The following is a 20,405-nucleotide window of genomic DNA, read 5'->3' as shown; positions in this document are numbered from 1 at the left end:
AGCCATTGACAAGGTCCCATATGGGAGACTTGTAAAGATGATAAATTCACATGGGATACAGGGTAATTTGATAAAATGGATTCAAAATTGGCTCAGTTGTTGGAGACAGAGGGTGATGACAGAAGGCTGCTTTAGTGACTGAAAGTCAGTGTCCAGTGGCATACCACAGGGATCTGTGTTGGGGCCCCTATTATTTATCATTTATATAAATTACATTGATGACAATGTGGGAGGTAGAGTTAGTAAGCTTTCAGGTGACACAGATTGGACGGGTGATTAACAGTGAGGCTGAGTGTCTTGGGCTACAAGAAGATATGGATCAATTGAGGCATAGGTTACAAAAGCAGGGAAGTCATGTTGGAGTTATGTAGAACTTTGGTGAGGCCACAGCTAGAGTACTGTATGCAGTTCTGGTCACTACATTATTGGAAGAACGTGACTGCACTAGAGGGATGCAGGGGAGATTCACCAGGATGCTACCTGGAATGAAATATTTAAGTTATGAAGAGAGGTTGCGTAAACTTGGGTTGTTTTTGTTGGAGCAGCGAAGACTGAGGGGCGACCTAATTGAGGTGTACAAGATCACGAGAAACATAGACAAAGTGGATAATGAGCAGTTGCTCCCCTTAGTTGAAGGGTCAGTCATGAGGGAACATAAGCTCAAGGTGAGAGGCTGGAGGCTTGGGGGGCGGAATGTGAGGAAAAGATTTTTTACCCTGAGGGTGGTGATGATCTAGAATGCGCTACCTGGGAGGGTGGTAGAGGTGGATTGAGTTACATCCTTGAAAACAATCTGAATGAGCACTTGGCTTATCATAACACTCAGCGCTATGGGCCAAGTGCTGGCAGATGGGATTAGGTGGGTGTTCAGGTGTTCCTTCTGAGTTGATAAGGACTCAGTGGGCCTAAGGGCCTCTTCTATGCTGTTTGGTTCTATGATTCTCTGATTCTATGATTCCCTGATTCTATGAATAAAAATTATAACATGAAAGAAATATAAAGACTACTAGAGAGAAGTGAAAAGCCTTTTAAAAAATGGAAAGAAAGGTAAGAGTTCTTCAAAGAGTGTGGAGTGAAAGAGGTGAGATTTAATCACAGATCATGAGGTGAGAATTCTTAAAAGAGCAAGGAGAGAAAGGTGAGAGATCTTTAAAGAACACTCACTCTCATATGCTTGTTCTCACACACACATACACTCACTTTTACACATGCACACCCACATGTTCTCACTCACAAACATACTCACATACATTCATTCACTCTCACTCACACACACACTCATACATTCACTTTCAAATAAATTTGATCACAAGGTCAGGGTTGGACCTAAGAGAATGGAATGCAGTAAGTTCAGAGGGAGAAAAATTAGAGTGGGTGAGAGGGGCAGAGAAATTAAGACGGTTGATTTGTGGCAATCGTTTTCAGTAATGATCAAGAACAGGTAGGGGGCTGGAGAGGGGTCCAGGTAGAGGAGGAATACGCAGGTGGGTGAAAAGGGTGAGACCCTTGCCCAAAGAAGTAAGCGTGGAGACAGAGGCAATGAATTCAGCATCATGCTGAGGGCAAATTTCATTGAGGTGAGGAGAAAAGAGGATGAAACTGAGCCCTTTGCTGAGTATGGAACATTCAACATCAGAGAGGGATAAGTCGAAGTGTATAATGAATACACAGCAAGGGGTAGGATTAAAAGAAGGAATCGGATCAGAAGGATGGGAATGTGTAGTTGATCCAGGATAGGAGTTGGTATCTCTAAGTTGTTGGAATTTGCATTCCTTAACACCTGAAAGGAAGAGAAAAGTTTTTTTAAGGTGTTGGTTGAGATGAAGAATAAATGGAACCGGGGACAAGGACAGGTTTGAGAGAGGGTGAGTCAGTACTTCTAGAGAGGTTGAGTACATATAGAATCATAGACAAAATACAGCACAAACAGGCTCTTTGGCCCACAAGTTGAGCCGATCTTATCTCTACCTACTAGGCTTACCTATACCCCTCAATCCTATTAAGTCCCATGTACTCATTCAGAAGTCTGTTAAAAGACCCTATCAAATTTGCCTCCACCACCACTGACGGCAGCCGATTACACTCACCCACCACCCTCTGGGTGAAGAACTTACCCCTGACATCTCCTCTGTACCTACTCCCCAGCACCTTAAACCTGTGTCTTCTTGTGGCAGCCATTTTAGCCCTGGGGAAAAGGCTCCGAGAGTCCACCTGATCAATACCTCTCATCATCTTATACCACTCTATCGGGTCCCCTCTCATTCTTCGTCTCTCTAAGGAGAAAAGATTGAGCTCTCTCAACCTATCCTCATAGGGCATGCCACCCAATCCAGGTGACGTCCTTGTGGATCTCCTCTGCACCCTTTCAGTGGCTTCCACATGCTTTCTGTAGTAAGGCAACCAGGGCTCAGCACAGTACTCCAGGTGGGGTCTGACCAGGTCTTGTACAGCTGCAGCATTATCTCCCGACTCCTAGACTCAATTCCTCGCTTGATGAAGGCCAGTACACCATATGCTTCTTATCCACATCCTCTACCCGCGAAGCCGATTTGAGAGTCCTATGAACCCGGACCCCAAGATCCTACTGATCATCTACATGGCACTGAGTGTGGATCTCATAATACAGCGCGAACAGCAATCCTAGGAGCATTGTGTATCCCAGAAGGGCCTGTAATCCTGCGCGGATTTGAAACATGAGTGTTGGTGGTTGGAATCTGTGTGGGGTGAGAGGGAAAGAGAGAGAGAGAGAGAGACATTACTGAGGAAGAAAATGTGACTTTGGAAGCAAGTTTTGGTAAACATTTTGTCAGACACCAAGAAGGAAATGGGAAACAATGAAGAGTCAAACAGAATTCCTATAGGAGAGAAAAGCAGTACTTTCTCAAGGTTGGCATTCCTGGAAGAAAAATGACAGTGAACTAAGCACTAAATAAGCAAAATATCACAGATACTGGAATCTGAAACAAGAATGGTGTGTTGCATGGGATATTTCCAAAAAATGTTTAAGGTGGAAAAGTCACAGTCTAATGTTGTTGAACTCAATGTTGAGCCCTGAGGGCTGTAATATGCCTGTTCCTAAGATGAGATGCTGCTTCTCTAGCTTGGACATCACTGAACATTGCAGCAGGCCAAGAAGAGACATATGGGCATGAGAACAATGTGCTGAGTTACAATGGCAAGCGACAGGAAGACTGGGAGGTCATGATTATGGACAAGGAACAAAAACAATACAGCATAGGAACAGGCCCTTCGGACCTCCAAGCCTGTTAGGAACACAATCATGTGTTCCTAACTTCATCATCTGTTTGTATCTCTCTTGAAATCAAATCTTGGGGATACTAAGGGACAATTTAGCATGGCTAATCCACCTAACTTGCACATCTTTGGACTACGGAAGGAAACTGGAGCACCCAGAGGAAACCCACACAGACACAGGGAGAATGTGCAAACTTCACAGTCACCCAAGGATGGAATTGTACCCGGATCCCTGAAGCTGTGAGGCAACAATACTAATTACTGTGTTACCGTGCTGACCTTTGAGTTTAGAAAAATGAGCAGTGATCTTAAGTGCATGTAATTTGCATTATAATCTTTGATGAGCTGCCTTGATGAGCTACCTCAGGTCAGTAGTTTTAGCTGGGGTAAGGGTAATTATGAGGCTATTAGGAGTGAATTAGGAAGCATAGATTGGACTAGGAGATTACAGGGACTGGGAACATCCGAAATGTGGAGTTTTTTCAAGGAGCAGCTACTGCGAGTCCGTGATAGGTATGTCCCTGTCAGGCATGGAGGAATTGGTAGATCTAGGGAACCGTGGTGCACTAAAAGAGTTGAGTCGATGGTTAAAAAGAAAAAGGAGGCTTATGTTCGGATGAGATTTGAGGGCTCAGGTAGTGCACTAGAAAGCTTTAGATTGGCTAGGAGGGAGTTGAAGAGTGAGTTAAGAAGGGCTAAAAGAGGACATGAGAAGACATTGGCTGATAGGATTAAGGAGAATCCTAAGGCGTTCTATAGGTATGTCAGGAACAGAAGGTTGGTCAGGGCAAGATTAGGGCCAGTTACAGACAGCAGAGGGAAGTTGTGTGTGGAACCAGAGGAGATTGGAGAAGCATTGAACCAATATTTCTCTTCGGTGTTCACGCAGGGGGACATAAATATAGCTGAGGAGGACACTGGGTTGCAGGGGTATAAAATAGACAGTATTACGGTTGATAAGGGGGATGTACTGGATATTCTTGAGGGGCTGAAAATAGATAAGTCCCCTGGTCCGGATGGGATCTACCCTAGGATTCTCTGGGAGGCTAGAGAGGTGATTGCAGAGCCTCTGGCTCTGATCTTCAGGTCGCCATTGGTCTCTGGTGTAGTCCCGGAGGATTGGAGGATAGCGAATGTTGTCCCATTGTTTAAGAAGGGGAACAGAGACTTTGCCGGGAATTATAGACCGGTGAGTCTTACTTCTGTTGTGGGCAAGGTTTTAGAAAAAATTATTAGGGATAGGATTTATAGTTATTTGGAGTGTAATGAATTGATTAGAAATAGTCAGCATGGTTTTGTAGCGGGTAGGTCGTGCCTTACTAACCTTATTGAGTTTTTTGAGAAGGTGACCAAAGAGGTGGATGGGGGCAAGGCAGTTGACATGGTATATATGGATTTTAGTAAGGCGTTTGATAAGGTTCACCATGGTAGGCTTCTGCAGAAAATGCAGATGTATGGGATTGTGGGTAATCTAGGAAGTTGGATCAGGAATTGGCTATCAGATAGGAGACAGAGGGTGGTGGTTGATGGTAAATATTCATCATGGAGTTCGGTTACGAGTGGTGTGCCTCAGGGATCTGTTTTGGGGCCACTGTTGTTTGTAATCTTTATTAATGATCTGGATGAGGGTATAGTTGGGTGGATTAGTAAATTTGCTGATGACACCAAAGTCGGAGGTGTGGTAGATTGTGAGGAAGGGTGTCATAGTCTGCAGGGAGACTTAGATAGGTTGCAGAGCTGGGCCGAGAGGTGGCAGATGGAATTTAATGCGGAGAAGTGTGAGGTAATTCACTTTGGTAGGAGCAACAGATGTGTCGAGTATAGGGCTAACGGGAGGACTTTGAATAGTGTGGATGAACAGAGGGATCTAGGTGTATGTGTACATAGATCCCTGGAAGTTGGGAATCAAGTAGATAAGGTTGTTAAGAAGGCGTACGGTGTCTTGGCGTTTATTGGTAGGGGGATTGAATTTAGGAGTCGCAGCGTCGTGTTGCAGCTGTACACTACTCTGGTGCGGCCGCACTTGGAGTACTGTGTGCAGTTCTGGTCCCCACATTGCAGGAAGGATGTGGAGGCTTTGGGGAGGGTGCAGAGGAGGTTTGCTGGGATGTTGCCTGGTATGGAGGGGAGGTCCTATGAGGAGAGACTGAGGGATTTAGGGTTGTTTTCATTGGAAAGAAGGCGGCTAAGAGGGGATCTTGTTGAAACATATAAGATGATTAGAGGTTTAGATAGGGTGGATAGTGATAGCCTTTTTCCTCGGATGGAGAAAGCTGGCACGAGGGGGCATGGCTTTAAATTAAGGGGGGGTGGTTATAGGATGGATGTCAGGGGTAGGTTCTTTACCCAGCGGGTGGTGAGGGATTGGAATGCCCTGCCTGCTGCAGTTGTAAATGCGCCTAGTTTGGGGGCGTTTAAGAGATCTATGGATAGGTTTATGGACAAAAGGGGATTGGTATAGGCTAGTGGGTCATTGTTTTTGTAACTGGTCGGCGCAACATCGTGGGCCGAAGGGCCTGTTCTGCGCTGTAATGTTCTGTGTTCTATGTTCTATGCTCTTACTTACACACACACTCTCAATGCATTCATTCACTCACACACACTCTCACACACACCCACAAACATTCACTCGCACTCACACACACCCTCACAGAGATACACTCTCACATTCATTCACTCCTCTCACTCACACACGTACACTGGCACACACACTCACATACATTCACTCACACTCACTCTCACACACACTCACATAGATACTCTCACTCATGCACGTTCTCACACATTTCTCAAGTTTCTCTTCCTAACTCTATCTCCTTCCTCATCCTTCATAATATCCTGGTGAAACTGGAATGCACCTTTTCCATTCTGTTTAATATATTTGAGAGTACTCAAAACTACGCACTAATCCCAAGTACATCTAATTATACTCCTGAAAAATTCCAATATTAGCTTTTTTCCTTTGTATTCTGTACACCTAGAGACACCAATGATTTGTTTATCGATTTTTGAGACTCTGGCCGGAATTTTACTGGCGTGCCAGCCCCGATTCCCGGGGCGGGCATAGGTCAGAGAATGGCATTCTCCATTGGCCTCGGGCGGGATCGTGCGAAACTTGGGCAGACGTGCCGGTAAAATACCGCCCCGTCTTTTTAAGAGCCTATATATATAAACAATACAATTCCTCAGCTCCATATGACATCTTACGTTTTTGAAGTCCGTGTTTCCTTTCCGTATTTTTACTTGCAAACCTATCACTTTATATTTTTCTACGTTGAACTAATCAACCTCTGACCCTTTTGTGAGGGACTAAGATCTCATAATATATAGAAATGCTCATTGCTATTTCTATAATTTTAAAGTGCAACAAAGACCTTTAAAATGGCTGAACTCGGAATATTTGAAGTCATACTTCATTTAATTTCTGGAGGTTCAAAACTTTTGGAAAACACAAGCAAATAATTTTCAATTCAGTAAATATCCAGAAATTCTAAAAGTTCTTTTTTATCTTACTGGAGTCTAAGTGTGATGTGCAAATCGGGTACAAAAATGGCTGCACAAGAAATATTTCCAAGTTTTTGTGAGTTCTGAAGTTAAGGAATAAGATCATGAGACCCTAAGGCATAGGAGCAGAATTAAGCCATTCGACCCATCGAGTCTGCTCTTCATTCAATCAATATTTTTCTCATCCCCATTCTCCTGCCTTTCCCCTATAACCTCTGATTCCCTTATTAATCAAGAACCTATCTATTTCTGTCTTAAAGACCTGGCCTCCACAGTCTTCTGCAGCAAAGAGTTCCAGAGATTCACCACTCTCTGGCTGAAGAAATTCTTCCTCATCTCTATTTTAAATGATCGCTCCTTTAGCCTCAGTTTGTGCCCTCTGGTTCTAATTTTTCCTACTAGTGGAAACATTCTCTCCACGTCCACTCTAGCCAGGCCTCATATTATCCTGTAAGTTTCAATAAGATCCGCCCTCATCCTTCTAAACTGCAATGAGTGCAGACCCAAGGTCCTCAACTGTTCCTCATACAACAAACTCTTCATTCCATTGTACCAATGAGGATTGTGTTTGATTTCCTGGTGTTTACTTTGTTGATTATGAAAATTGATTGAAAACCTTAATACTAGTGGTTCTACGCAATCAGGTATTCAGCGACATGGTGGCACAGTGGTTAGCACCATAGCTTCATAGCACCACGGATCTAGGTTCGAATCCCAGCTTGGGCCTTATTTGTATGGAGTTTGAATGTTCTCCCTGTGCCTGCATGGGTTTCCTCTGGGTGCTCCTGTTTCCTCCTACAATCCAAAGATGAACAGGTTAGGTGAATTGGCCGTGCCAGATTCTCTCTCAATGTATTTGAACAGACACTGGAGTGTGGCGACTTGGGGATTTTCACAGTAACTTCATTGCGATGTGAACGTAAGCCTACTTTTGAGTAGTAAATAAATTTTAACATTGAAGAAAGTGGGAGAGGGGAATCTTCCACTTCCAGAAATGAAACTTTTGACATCCAGTTGAGATTAAAATAGTTTTCAAACAACTCACACAAAATCTGAACATTCTGATCAATGCCAAACACAAGAGTAAGATTTCTCTCCAGCATTTAGAACAAAGAACAAGAACAAAACAGCCCGGGAAACATTTCTGTGGCCAGAATAGTTGTACGCCACTCCACTAAGATTTATTTGTATATTTGCACAGAAAAGTAATGATATTGCAGTCAATTTAAACTTTGGTGCAGAGTATTATGTACACAACACACCACAGTTGAAAAGTCATAGTCCTGTTGCTGTTAGTGAAGAGATGCTTGACAGTTTTTAGGGAATTTTCTTTGTCCATTGTATTTTGCCCCAATTTATGTTTGGTGTAGAGGAGACAGCATTCTGAGCACTGAATAGAATTTGCTGAGTTGGAGGAAGCAACGGAAAACTATTTGGGATCCTCTGTGGAAGCAAACACCAATGTTGTACTTTCAATTAAAAAATGAAAAGCATTGGGGATTCGGGTGATTAGACAGACGCGATGAGGGTGACATGAACGGACCTGCTTTTTTTTCACAAAGCTCAAGTGGATGAAAAGGGAAGATATGCATTTGTGATAAGACCACATGGTAGATCACTGATGATGGAAATGTTCTAATCTCCTGAACTTTAGATACCATTGCAAATGTGCATTTAGTCCTTCACTTTGACTGGGCTTTAGTTTATTTTGCCTGCCGTGTAATACAACTTGATAATTCTGATGTTAGTGATATGGGAAGTACTGCAAACATAAATCAGTAATTGGTAAATGAAGATGGTGTTTTTTTTCTAATTAATTCATAAGATATAATTGCTTCTCTATATCTTTCCCATTGACTAGCAGTCTATACCATACACCCAGCAATGTTATTGTCCCTTAATAAAAACAAAAAATGCCAGAAAAGCTCAGCAAACCTGGCCACGTCTGTGGAGAGAGAAACAGAGTTAATATTTCAAGTCCAGTATGACTCTTCTACAGAACTATCTTCTTTAGCTCTGACAAAATAAATGCTCTCCTGATCCCTGTAAGATATCCTCTCTCTTCAGCACTGTAGTATTACCCTTGACCACTAAAACTTCCTTCCTTATCTTTCCTAAACATTGTGTATCCAAGAATATTTGCTATTAAATCCTTTTGTATTTTGAGCCAGGTCTCCATCATCACCATAATACTGGACTGGGATTCTCCCAAAAGAATTCTAAGTGCCAAATCTGTGTAAAAATGGGAGTCATTCCTGCTGTTTTCTTTTAAGCTTGATTTTCAAAATGTATCTCCCACACTCTGAGCACTGCAGAGTCCCTCAGAGAGATTCACTCTGAAAATACAAGGGTAGAACATAGAACATTACAGCGCAGTACAGGCCCTTCAGCCCTCGATGTTGCGCCGACCAGTGGAACAAATCTAATGACGCACTAACCTGAACTATTCCAATGTTATCCATGTGCCTATCCACTGACCATTTGAACGCCCTTAAAGTTGGCGAGTCCACAACTGCTGCAGGCAGGGCATTCCACGCCCTTACTACCCTCTGAGTAAAGAACCTACCTCTGACATCCATCCTATAATTACCATCCCTTAATTTAAAGCTATGTCCCCTCGTGTTAGCCATCACCATCCGAGAAAAAAGGCTCTCACTATCCACCCTATCTAACCCTCTGATCATCTTGTATGCCTCAATTAGGTCACCTTGTAACCTTCTTCTCTCTAACGAAAACAACCTCAAGTCCCTCAGCCTTTCCTCATAAGACCTTCCCACCGTACCAGGCAACATCCTGTTAAACGTCCTCTGCACCCTTTCCAGTGCTTCCACATCTTTCTTATAATGCAGTGACTAGAACTGTACACAATACTTCAAGTACGGCCGCAGCAGAGTTTTGTACAGTTGCAACGTGATCTCACGGCTCTGAAATTCAATCCCTCTACCAATAAGAGCTAACACACCGTATGCCTTCTTAACAACCTTATCAACCCAGGTGGGGTCTATATGGGCTGGAGAAGCTGATAGCATGGTGCTGAATGGGCCACTGCGCATCTGCTGATGGGTCAATGCAGAGATCAGAGCATGCGCAATACCTTCACATTGCCTGTCGCCCGATCACTGTCCAGAATAGCAACCCCTCATCGCTGACCTTCCAATTCCGCACACCGCCCGATCACTGGCCTTTCAGACATCTCCAACCCCTCCCCCCACCCCCCGGCACTCCCAACCTCCCCGCTCCCGGCGATCCCTTCTCCAACCCAACGGCCAGCCCTGACCAATCCCTTCCCTTTCCTCCCTCTGCAACTGATCCCAATTGCAGAGTGGCAGCAGGACCCACCACCCCCACTGATCTCCCACCCATAGGGTCCTCCCTGCCTAATAGGCCCTGCCCTATGTCATTGCCTAATGCCCAATGGGCAGTGCCAAGATGCCCTTTGGGCATTGCCATTTTGCCCCTTGAAACATGCCAGGGGATCTTGCTAGCTATGCCCAAGGGCCATCCCCTCTGTTACCCCGACCTCCTAGGGGACCTCCATGACCTTCCTTCACTTCTGCAGGGTTAAGCCACCAACTCCTTGCCAGGGGGAAATGTTGTAAACCCCGCTGGAGTGAACCAATCTTGGCGGGAGGGAGAAGAGGTTTGCGGGCCAGAGACTTCAGTCCCGGGCTTGATAATGATATTAAAATGTTAATCTTAATATTTAAATCAGCACCATACCAATTTCCAGTGCGGAGCTAACAACGTTGGAAATCTGGGCCCCGGAGATATGCAGAGGCTGTAGCACCCAACGGGGAGCCCACTAAACGGCCTCCGCTGATGTTGCCCCCCCTCCCCCGATTTCCACATGACTATTTGTGCCTGCAGCTCACCATCCTTATTTATCACACTATGCCTTCACAAACATGCACTGTGAACCTAATTTAGATCTTATTGTAATACCTTTTGGTCTGATTCCATCTAATACCTTACTATTTCTTACTGTAGGACTATCTGCTTTTCACAATTTTTCTGTACCTTGTGTATCATCCCTATGCCCACATCCTGGTTCCCAATTCCTGCCAACTTAGTTTAAAGCCTGTCCAAAAACAATGCAAGTGGCACTGGGAACAATCCGGAAATTATTATCTTGTGCTATTTTCTTTCCTAGATCCCTAAAATCTGCTTGCAATCCTTCATTCTTAGCTCTGCCTATTCATTGGTACTAATAACTGTACCATGATCACTTGCTGTTCACTTTCCCCCCTTCAGAATGTTCTGTCGGCATTCGGTGATATCCTTAACCCTGGCAGCAGGGAGACAACATCCCATCCGAATCGAGGGTGGCACAGTAGCACAGTGCTTACCACTGCTGCCTCACAGCACCAGGATTCCCAGCTTGGATCACTGTCTGTGTGGACTCTGTACATTCTCCCCACGTGTCCACGTGGGGCCCCTCTGGGTGTTCCAGTTTCCTCCCACACTCTGAAAGATGTGCTGGTTAGGTGCATTGACCCGAACAGATGCCATATCGTGACGACTAGGGGAATTTCACGGTAACTTCATTGCAGTTTGCCTTTCTTGTGATTAATAAATAAACTTTACTTTAAAAAATTCATATCTCCAACTGCAAAAATGTCCCTAGTTATAGAGTCCCCCATCACTATTGAATTTCTAATCTTCCTCCTATACAGATAAGTCACCTACAGTGACATGCACATGGCCCACACTGCTCTCCCCACGTTGAATCACAAGCATTCAGAACTGTTAGGCTGTTTTAACTAGATGCAGAGAGTGGAATATTTCAATTAAGTTTCCAAAGATTCAAAATCAGAGAGAGTGGGAGTGAAACCAGCTCAGATATCATTAGGTATAAAGCAAATTCAGTCATAGATAGTGGAAACAGATAACCCTGCAACAAAGCCTTCATCAACTCAACACAAAGAACAAAGAACAACCCAGCACGGGAAACAGGCCCTTCGGCCCAACAAGCCCACGCCGCCATTTTAACAAAGCATTTTCCTACACCTACCTTGCCCCGTGTGTATGCGAATGGTACCCCTATTGTAACCAGATTCAGGGGAGAATAGTGTAGGGTCAATTTGGTACACCAGTCAGCCTAAGAGCACATCTTTGGGGTGTGGGAGGAAACCCACGCAACCACAGGGAGAATGCGTAAACTCCCACAGACACAGGCCCAAATCCATGTATCTGCACAGCTGGCAGTGATAGTCACTGAGCTGTTGTGGTGCCCGTCTGTTGGTCCAGGATTAAGCACACACAGCGACACGAAGTACTAGGCCACGCTCGAAACATCCAAGAGCAGCCCACGCACGACCCACCGTGTGCATGCCCCTCATTTGACAACAAGGTGGACCGACACCTGCGGATTAAAAGAGACAAAACATTAACATGTAATACTACATTTCCAGTATCATCCCGAGGCTCTGACCCTTTTTAAAACCGTCTTATATAACCCTCCATCCCTGTTTCACTCATGTGTCTATCTAAGTAAACCTTAAACAAGTCCAACGTGCCTGCCTCCACCACCTTACTTGGTAGCGCGTTCCATACCCCCACGACCCTCCGCGTGAAAAACCTTCCTCTCATATCCAAATTATACTTCTCCCCCCTCACCCTTAGATCGTGACCTCTCATGATAGTTGTCTTCAATCTAGGGAAAAGCCTGCCACTGTTGACTCTATCTATACCCTTCATTATTTTATACACCTCTATCAGATCCCCCCTTAATCTCCATCTTTCTAAGGAGAAGAGCCCCAGTTTTTCCAATCTTTCCTCGTAACTCAGTCCTTCCATACCAGGCAGCATCCTGGTAAACCTCCTCTGCACTCTCTCCAGGGTCTCCACGTCCTTCTGGTAGTAAGGTGACCAGAACTGGATGCAGTACTCCAGATGCGGTCTAACCAACGTTCTGTACAACTGAAGCATTAGACGGCAGCTCTTATACTCTATACCCCTTCCTATAAAGGCTAGCATTCCATAAGCTTCCTTTGCAACCTTCTCCACCTGTGTTGACACCTTCAGAGACTTGTGCACTTGCACTCCCAGGTCCCTCTGCATTTCTGTACTCTTAATTGGTCTACCTTTTATCATGTAACTCCTCCCTGCATTATTCCTTCCAAAATGCATCACCTCACATTTGTCAGGATTAAATTCCATCTGCCATCTATCTGCCCAGTATACCAGCCTATCTATATCCTGCTGTGTCACCTGACAATCTTCCTCAGTATCCGCCAATCCAGCCATCTTGGTGTCATCAGCAAATTTGCTGATCACACCACATACGCCCTCTTCCAAGTGGTTTATATATATTATGAAAAGAAGAGGTCCCAGTACTGAGCCCTGCGGCACACCACTGGTGAAAGACCTCCAGCCAGAAAAGGACCCCTCCACTACTACTCTCTGTCTCCTATTTCCCAGCCAGTTTTCAATCCACCTAGCTACCTGTCCTTGTATCCCATGTGCCTTAACCTTTTCTACCAGCCTACCATGAGGGACTTTGTCAAACGCCTTACTGAAATCTATATAGATGACATCAACGGCTCGCCCATCGTCAACCGTTTTTGTCACCTCCTCCAAGAATTCCACCAGATTCGTAAGGCAAGACCTCACGCGAACAAAGCCATGTTGCGTATCCCTAATCAGATCGCAACACTCCAAATGCTTATATATCCTATCCCTAAGAATTTTTTCCAACAATTTTCCTACCACCGATGTCAAACTCACTGGTCTATAATTACCAGGGTTATTTTTACTACCCTTTTTAAACAGCAGTACAACATTAGCTACCCTCCAGTCCTGTGTCCAAAGAAGAGACAAAGATTTGCGTCAGAGGCCCAGCAATTTCATCTTTCACCTCCCTAAGCAGCCTGGGATAAATACCATCAGGCCCTGGAGTTTTATCCGTTTTTATGATACCTGAAAACCCTAACACTTCCTCCCTCGTAATGGATATTTCCTTCAAATGATCTACAACTCCCTCCAAGACATTACAAGACACCAAACCCCTCTCCTTCATGATAACCGATGCAAAGTATTCATTCAAGATCTCCCCCATTCCCTCAGACTCGATGCATAGCTCCCCTCCTTTGTCCCTAAGAGGACTAATTTTCCCTCTAAGAGTAAAATGCCTTTGGATTTTCCTTAATCCTATCAGCCAAAGCCATTTCATGCCCCCTTTTCGCCCTTCTAACTCCCCTTTTAAGCTCCCTCCTACTCTCTCTATATTCCTCCAGCGGTTTCTCCGTTTGCAGTTGTTTCGAACTAACATATGCCGCCCTCTTCTTCCTGACCAAGTCCTCAATATCCCCTGTAATCCACGGCTCTCTAATCCTGCCTTTCCCATCCTTCCTCTTTACCTGCACATGCCTTTCCTGCAACATTATCAGTTTGCCCTTGAAAGCCTCCCACTTGCCAACCGTGGACTTGCCAGCTAACAACCCCTCCCAATCAGTATCCTTCAGCTCCTTCCTAATCCGGCTATAGCTCGCCTTCCCCCAGTTCAGCACCCTACCCTTCGGACAGCACTCATCCCTTTCCATTTTTATCCTAAAGTAGACAGACTTGTGGTCACTGTTAGCCACATGCTCACCTACTGCAACCTCAACCACCTGCCCCGGCTCATTTCCCAACACTAAATCCAGTATAGCCCCCTCCCTAGTCGGGCTATCTACATACTGCTCCAAGGACCCTTCCAACACACATTTTACAAATTCCTCCCCATCCATACCCCCAGCTCTAGGCACCTTCCAATCCACCCCAGGAAGATTAAAGTCACCCACTACAACCACCCTATTCTTTCTGCACCTATCTAAAATGTCTCTACAAATACCTTCCTCCACTGCCCTCGGGCTGTTGGGTGGCCTATAGTATACCCCTGGCATTGTAATTTCTCCCTTTCTATTCCTCAATTCCACCCACAGCGACTCAATCCCTAACTCCTCCATATTGTCCTCCCTCTGCACTGCTGTGATGTGCTCCTTAACTAACAACGACACCCCACCACCTCTCTTCAACCCTCCTCTGTCACACCTAAAACACTTATACCCAGGAACGTTCAGCTGCCAGTCCTGCCCTTCCTTTAACCACGTCTCCGTCACTGCCACCAAATCTAAATTCCTCATGAACATCAAGGCCCTAAGCTCATCTGTTTTACCCGTTACACTCCTCGCATTAAAACAGACGCAATCCAACCACCCAGGCCCACTCGGATCCTCCTTTCCCCTGATAATTTTCCTTTCACCCAAATCTACCCTGTCACCAACTCGCTCCCGATCCCAGTGCCTAATGAGCTATCAGTCTCATCCCCACCCCCTCTCCATATTAGTTTAAACCCTGCCTAAACACTCCAGCTAACCTCCCAGCTAAGACATTTGTCCCCCTCCCATTCAAATGCTCCTCATCCCTCCTGTACAGGTGCCCTTCTCTCACAAATACTTCCCAGTGATCGACAAAAGTAAAGCCCTCTACCTTGCACCAATCCCTCAGCCACGCATTCAGCTGCATGATCTCATTATTCCTAGCCCTGCTGGTACTAGGCAGCAGCCCAGAGAGTGCCACCCTGGAGGCCCTGCTCTTCAGCTTGGCCCCCAACTCCCTAAATTGCCTACGTACATCTACCCTACTCTGTCTTCCTACATCCTTTTCTCCTATGTGTATTATTAATTCTGCCTGGGTCCCCTCACCCTTCAAAATTCCCTCTATCCTCTCCGATACGTCCTGTACCCCTGCTCCAGGGAGGCAGACTACCATCCTTGAATCACGCTTTTGCCCATAGAACCGCCTATCAATTCCTTTGACCCTCCCATCCCCCACCACTATCTCATTGCCAGCCCCCTTCCTTCCCTCTGAGTCATTCTGGCCCTCCTGTGTTTCCTTTTGTACCCCTGTTGATGCCTTTTGGGGGGCCACTGGGGTGGTCTTTGGACACTACAGAAGCTAATGCATCCAGCCTAAGGACAAACAGATGGATGGACAGCAGGAAGAGAGGAGATTGACTCAACCTCAATGTTCCTGAAGTTAGGGCCCTGTAAGCTCTTAATAGTTTTTGTCAGACATAAATGTACACCATTTAACAGAGCAGCTATTTAAAGTTGCTTAAAGTAATCTCATGAATTTGCCTAAGCTCAGAGTTTGTTTGCTGCCATGCTACATGCCCAATATCTGTTGATGCGCACTTATGGTGATGCACCAAATTGACCTCTGTAGCCTTTGGTCTTCATTTTGTTATATAATTTTGTTCATTAGTGATTTGCTCCTCAAATGCTAGATAATTCTGATTATGTATATATGTTTATTAAGGATTCATGTACCCAACTTTAAATTGTCCTTTATAACTAATAGAAAGTGGTTAATGCATGACTTGAGATCCGACTTCATCTTTGGTGGTCTGACAAGAGAGAGTTAACATGCTGGCTTAGTGGGCAGGGTTTTCCAGCCACGCTTGCCCCCAAAACTGGAAAGACCCGCCTGAGGTCAACAGACCTTTACATGGTCTGCCCCCTGCCCACTATGATTCCCGTTGTGGGCGAGATGGGAAAATTCTCCCAAGCAACTTGATATAATCGAAGATGAATAAATTAATCTCATTTTGATTCAAGTAAACTGTTCAGCAAGCTGACTCAGGGATCATTCATACCTAAAGCTACACTAGGAGTGAAAACTCCAGACAGTTCATTACTGAGGAGCTAAAGAACGGATTAAGAATTCATCCAATTCCTCAGCGTATATTTGTGAAGATATTAATACCCAACTTTTGCCCAGCTGTGTTATACATTCTAATAAATGCAAAGTAATAGATAGTGGAAGGACAACAACTGTGCTTTCAATATAATAAAACATTCCAATATGCTTCACTGGAATGTTATAAGACAAAATTTGATACTGAGCACATAAGGAGATTATAAGGGAAGATAGTCCAAAGCCTGGTCAAAGAGATAGGTTTTAAGGAGCATTTTTAAAGGAGGAATTAGACTTGGAGAGATGAAGAACTCCAGCAAGGGAATTCCAGGACTTACGGTCTTAGCATCTAAAGGTATGGTCATTACTGTGCAGCATGGTGGCACAGTGGTTAGCACTGCTGCCTCACAGCTCAAGGGACCTGGGTTTGATTCCTGGCTTGGACCACAGTCTGCATCTTCTCCCCATGTGTCTGCGTAGGTCCCCTCTGGGTGCTCTGGTTTCCTCCCACATTCTGAAAGATGTGCATTGACCCAAACAGGTGCCAGATTGTGATGACTAGGGGAATTTCACAATAACTTCATTGCAGTGTTGATAAATAAACTTACTGGTGGTGATTAAAGGAAAATAATGAGCAGCACAGATATACAATGAAGGAGAGTTCAAAGGGTTCTAAAGGCAATTGTAAACTTATCAGCTTCAATGTCAAGAAACGATTAAAACAGTGAACAACCAGAATAATGCTGAATCAAATCTAGGAGGCTGTGCGAGAGTTTTAAAATCCACTGATCACATCTCATCTTGTATATAGGGCTCAATTTTACCAACCTTGTCAGGATTGGCTGTGAAGCAAAGGCTTGCCGGTAAAAAGGTGATGGAAGGCCGGGGCAGGGTGCCTCTCATCTTTCAGCTGGGACGTTTTACCAATAGAGTTGAAGGCAGAGGACAGCCCTCCTACCCAGAAACAGCTGAACCTCTTAAGTGGCCAGTTAAGGGAGAGTGGAATGTGGGATCTCTGTCGGATAGGTAGACTACTTGGGGAACCCTGGAAGTTTCCTTATGGGGTCAGTGAAGGCACCCTTCAAATTGGATACTTGTACTTTTTTGGGGTCCTGTGGCTTGCATTATGGATTGGAATTCATTAATTACAGATTTGTTTTCATAAGTTAAAAAGCACTAAAGCAGTGATTTGTGGACTTTTCAGTATTCTTGTGGCTTGCACTGTGTGAGTTGAGGGTGGGCATGGTCAGGAGGCAATAATGGCATTTGAAGGTGGAGATTACAGCATTTGAGGTGGAGCTTGATGTCAATGATGGGGCAGGTCTTGACATCACCACAGTGGAGCACCATGTCACAGGGGTGGGAGGACAGGGAGCTGCAAGGAGACGGCCCATCATGGAGACAAAACATAAGGCCCCCAAAAGTGTAAGTCCACCTCTGTGTCTGGAAGGAATCAGCATGGAGACAGCACCCATGCCAAGTTTTACCTTGGAAATATATAGTTATGATTTGGTAATAAACAGCTTTATGTTTAACCATGTGAGTCTCCAGATTTTTCTGTGAAACACTAAATAAGCCTTATAACACCATTTCCCATCCACCCACCACCCTAATTGCATTCAACCCACTACATGTAATTTAGATCACTACAGATCAAACTTGTGTCAGAAAGGGTGCAGGAAAAGCAATAAAAGTGATAAACCTAACAAAGTGAAAAAATGACAACAGTGTCAAGGCTATGAGAAAAGATTAGAGAATGGTTTTGAAGTGTTAAAGAGGAATTTCATGAAAGCTTGTTAACTATTAAATGGCATTAGCAAGAGAATCAAAAAGCCAAAGACTTGCATATCTCAGCATAAGTACTTGGATGCATCTGTCTCCATCTTCTACTTCTTACCCTGAGAGGTGTGGGCAGTTCTATCATTTAAATATACCTGGCACATATAGTCTTGTCACCCACTTCAACCAAAACCAATTCATTTTGTGCCCGAAGTTACAATCAACCTCATTGAAATTATTAGTTTCAAGTTTCCAGAATGTACATATACCATGAATGACAATGTGACGGGTAACACACTCATGCACCTGCCATTTTCAAAAGCACAACTTTGAAAGCGAAATGAAAGTTTAAGGAATAAACCATCTACAAGGTGCACTGCAGCAGCTCACTAAAAGCCTCCTTCAACAGCACTTTCCAAGTCCGTGACCTTTACCACCTAGATGGACAAGGACAGTAACTGCATAGGGACACCGCAAGATACCTTCCAAATCACACGGCATCCTGGCTTGGAATTTCACTGCTGTCTCTTCACCATTGCTGCTTCAGAATCTTGGAACTCATTCCAGCAGCATAATGGGTGTACCTGCACTACATGGACTGCAGCAGTCCAAGGGAGCAGTCCACCACAACCTTCTCAAGGGTAATTAGGGGTAATCAATGGATGCTGGCTTGCTAGCAATGCAAACATTCCAAGAACAAATAAGAAAAATTGAATAAACCTTTGCCAAAATTATTGGAAAATACAAAATACCAAAAAGACTATTTTTAACATGTTTCAAGTTAAACATTGTGTCATATTTCTGGGTGTGGGTGTTATAATTCATCATCTGTCTCCATTAGTTCCACTGGAAAAAGATATAATGCAAATTTGGTGCTGCCGCCTCCATTCAATGATTGTAGCCTAGAGCTGGCCATCTTCGCACTTGGCACAGAAATGAACAGCATGCCGTGATTTTGTGATGAGGGTGCCAGAGGCCTTCAAGGGCTCATAAGGGACTGGGAAAAAATAATCAGTGAGTTCAATTTTGAGGATCTGACATTTCAAAATGGCGTCAGGGAAAGGGCAAGGATATTCAAATTTTCTGCATAGACCATGTTGCACTGTGAGTGCATTTTAAAACAGTCATTACAGAAAGTGCAATGGTATTGCAATGGGGAAATTCGCACTCTAAGACCTTCCAGCCACAATACACTGAGGGTTTGGAAATCGTATAGAACGCCTCAGGCTGTATGACTCACATGGAATGTGTGCAGTAAATATTCTGGGGCCATCTTATCAGCTCATTACACCGGTTGATCAGCATGGCAAGGTAGTAAGATCACAAGAGAGACAAAAAACTGTGTTTAAGCCTGGTTTCTCACCTCTCGTGATGATACTGGCCCTGAAGGGCATGTGACTGATTTTATTATTTAAATCTGAATTTAAATATTATTAGTGGTCCCAGGACCCAATTGCCGGGCTCACTTGCCTTAATGGCCTTGCCGATGTAGGTCCTCATTGGCGAGGATCATGCATGGTCCCCAGCAACAAGGACCAAACAGTATGGCCTCTCTGGTTGGACTGGAGACCATTGAGGCCTCCCCAGGTGGTCGGAGGCAAGGGGGACAGTGCCCCCACCCCCTTGGGCAGTGCCAGCCTGGGATGCTGGCAATGCCAGTCTGGCTCCCTGACAGTGTCCACCATCCATCAGGCAGTGCCAAGAGGTGGGGCTGAAGTTGAAGGGGTAGGATGTGAAGGGAAGGCTGTGCATGGGGAGCTACAAACTCTGCACTGGGGATTGCTGGGGTAATGATCAACCTGGCAATCATAGAGCATTACAGTGCAGTACAGGCCCTTCGGCCCTCAAGCTTGGGTGGGGTGGTGAACAGGGGTAGGGATCAGCCAGGGGATAAATAGGGGCATCGATTAGCCAGAGCAAGGCACATGAGCTGGGCAGCGATTGGGTGGGAGAGAGTTTGCAATCAGAGGTGGGTGATTGGGGTGAAAAAATCATAGAAACCCTACAGCACAGAAAGAGGCCATTCAGCCCATCAAGTCTGCACTGACCACAATCCCACCCAGGTCCCACCTCCATATTTACCCACTAACCCCTCTAACCTATGCATTAGGACACTAAGGGCAATTTTAGCATGGCCAATCAACCTAACCACACATCTTTGGACTGTGGGAGGAAACCCACGCAGACAC

Source organism: Carcharhinus amblyrhynchos, chromosome 10 (genome assembly GCF_965287045.1).
Source record: "Carcharhinus amblyrhynchos chromosome 10, sCarAmb.v2.hapA, whole genome shotgun sequence".
Classification (NCBI taxonomy): Eukaryota; Metazoa; Chordata; class Chondrichthyes; order Carcharhiniformes; family Carcharhinidae; genus Carcharhinus; species Carcharhinus amblyrhynchos.
The sequence above is the reverse complement of the archived record's forward strand: the minus strand, read 5'-3'. Positions refer to the sequence as shown.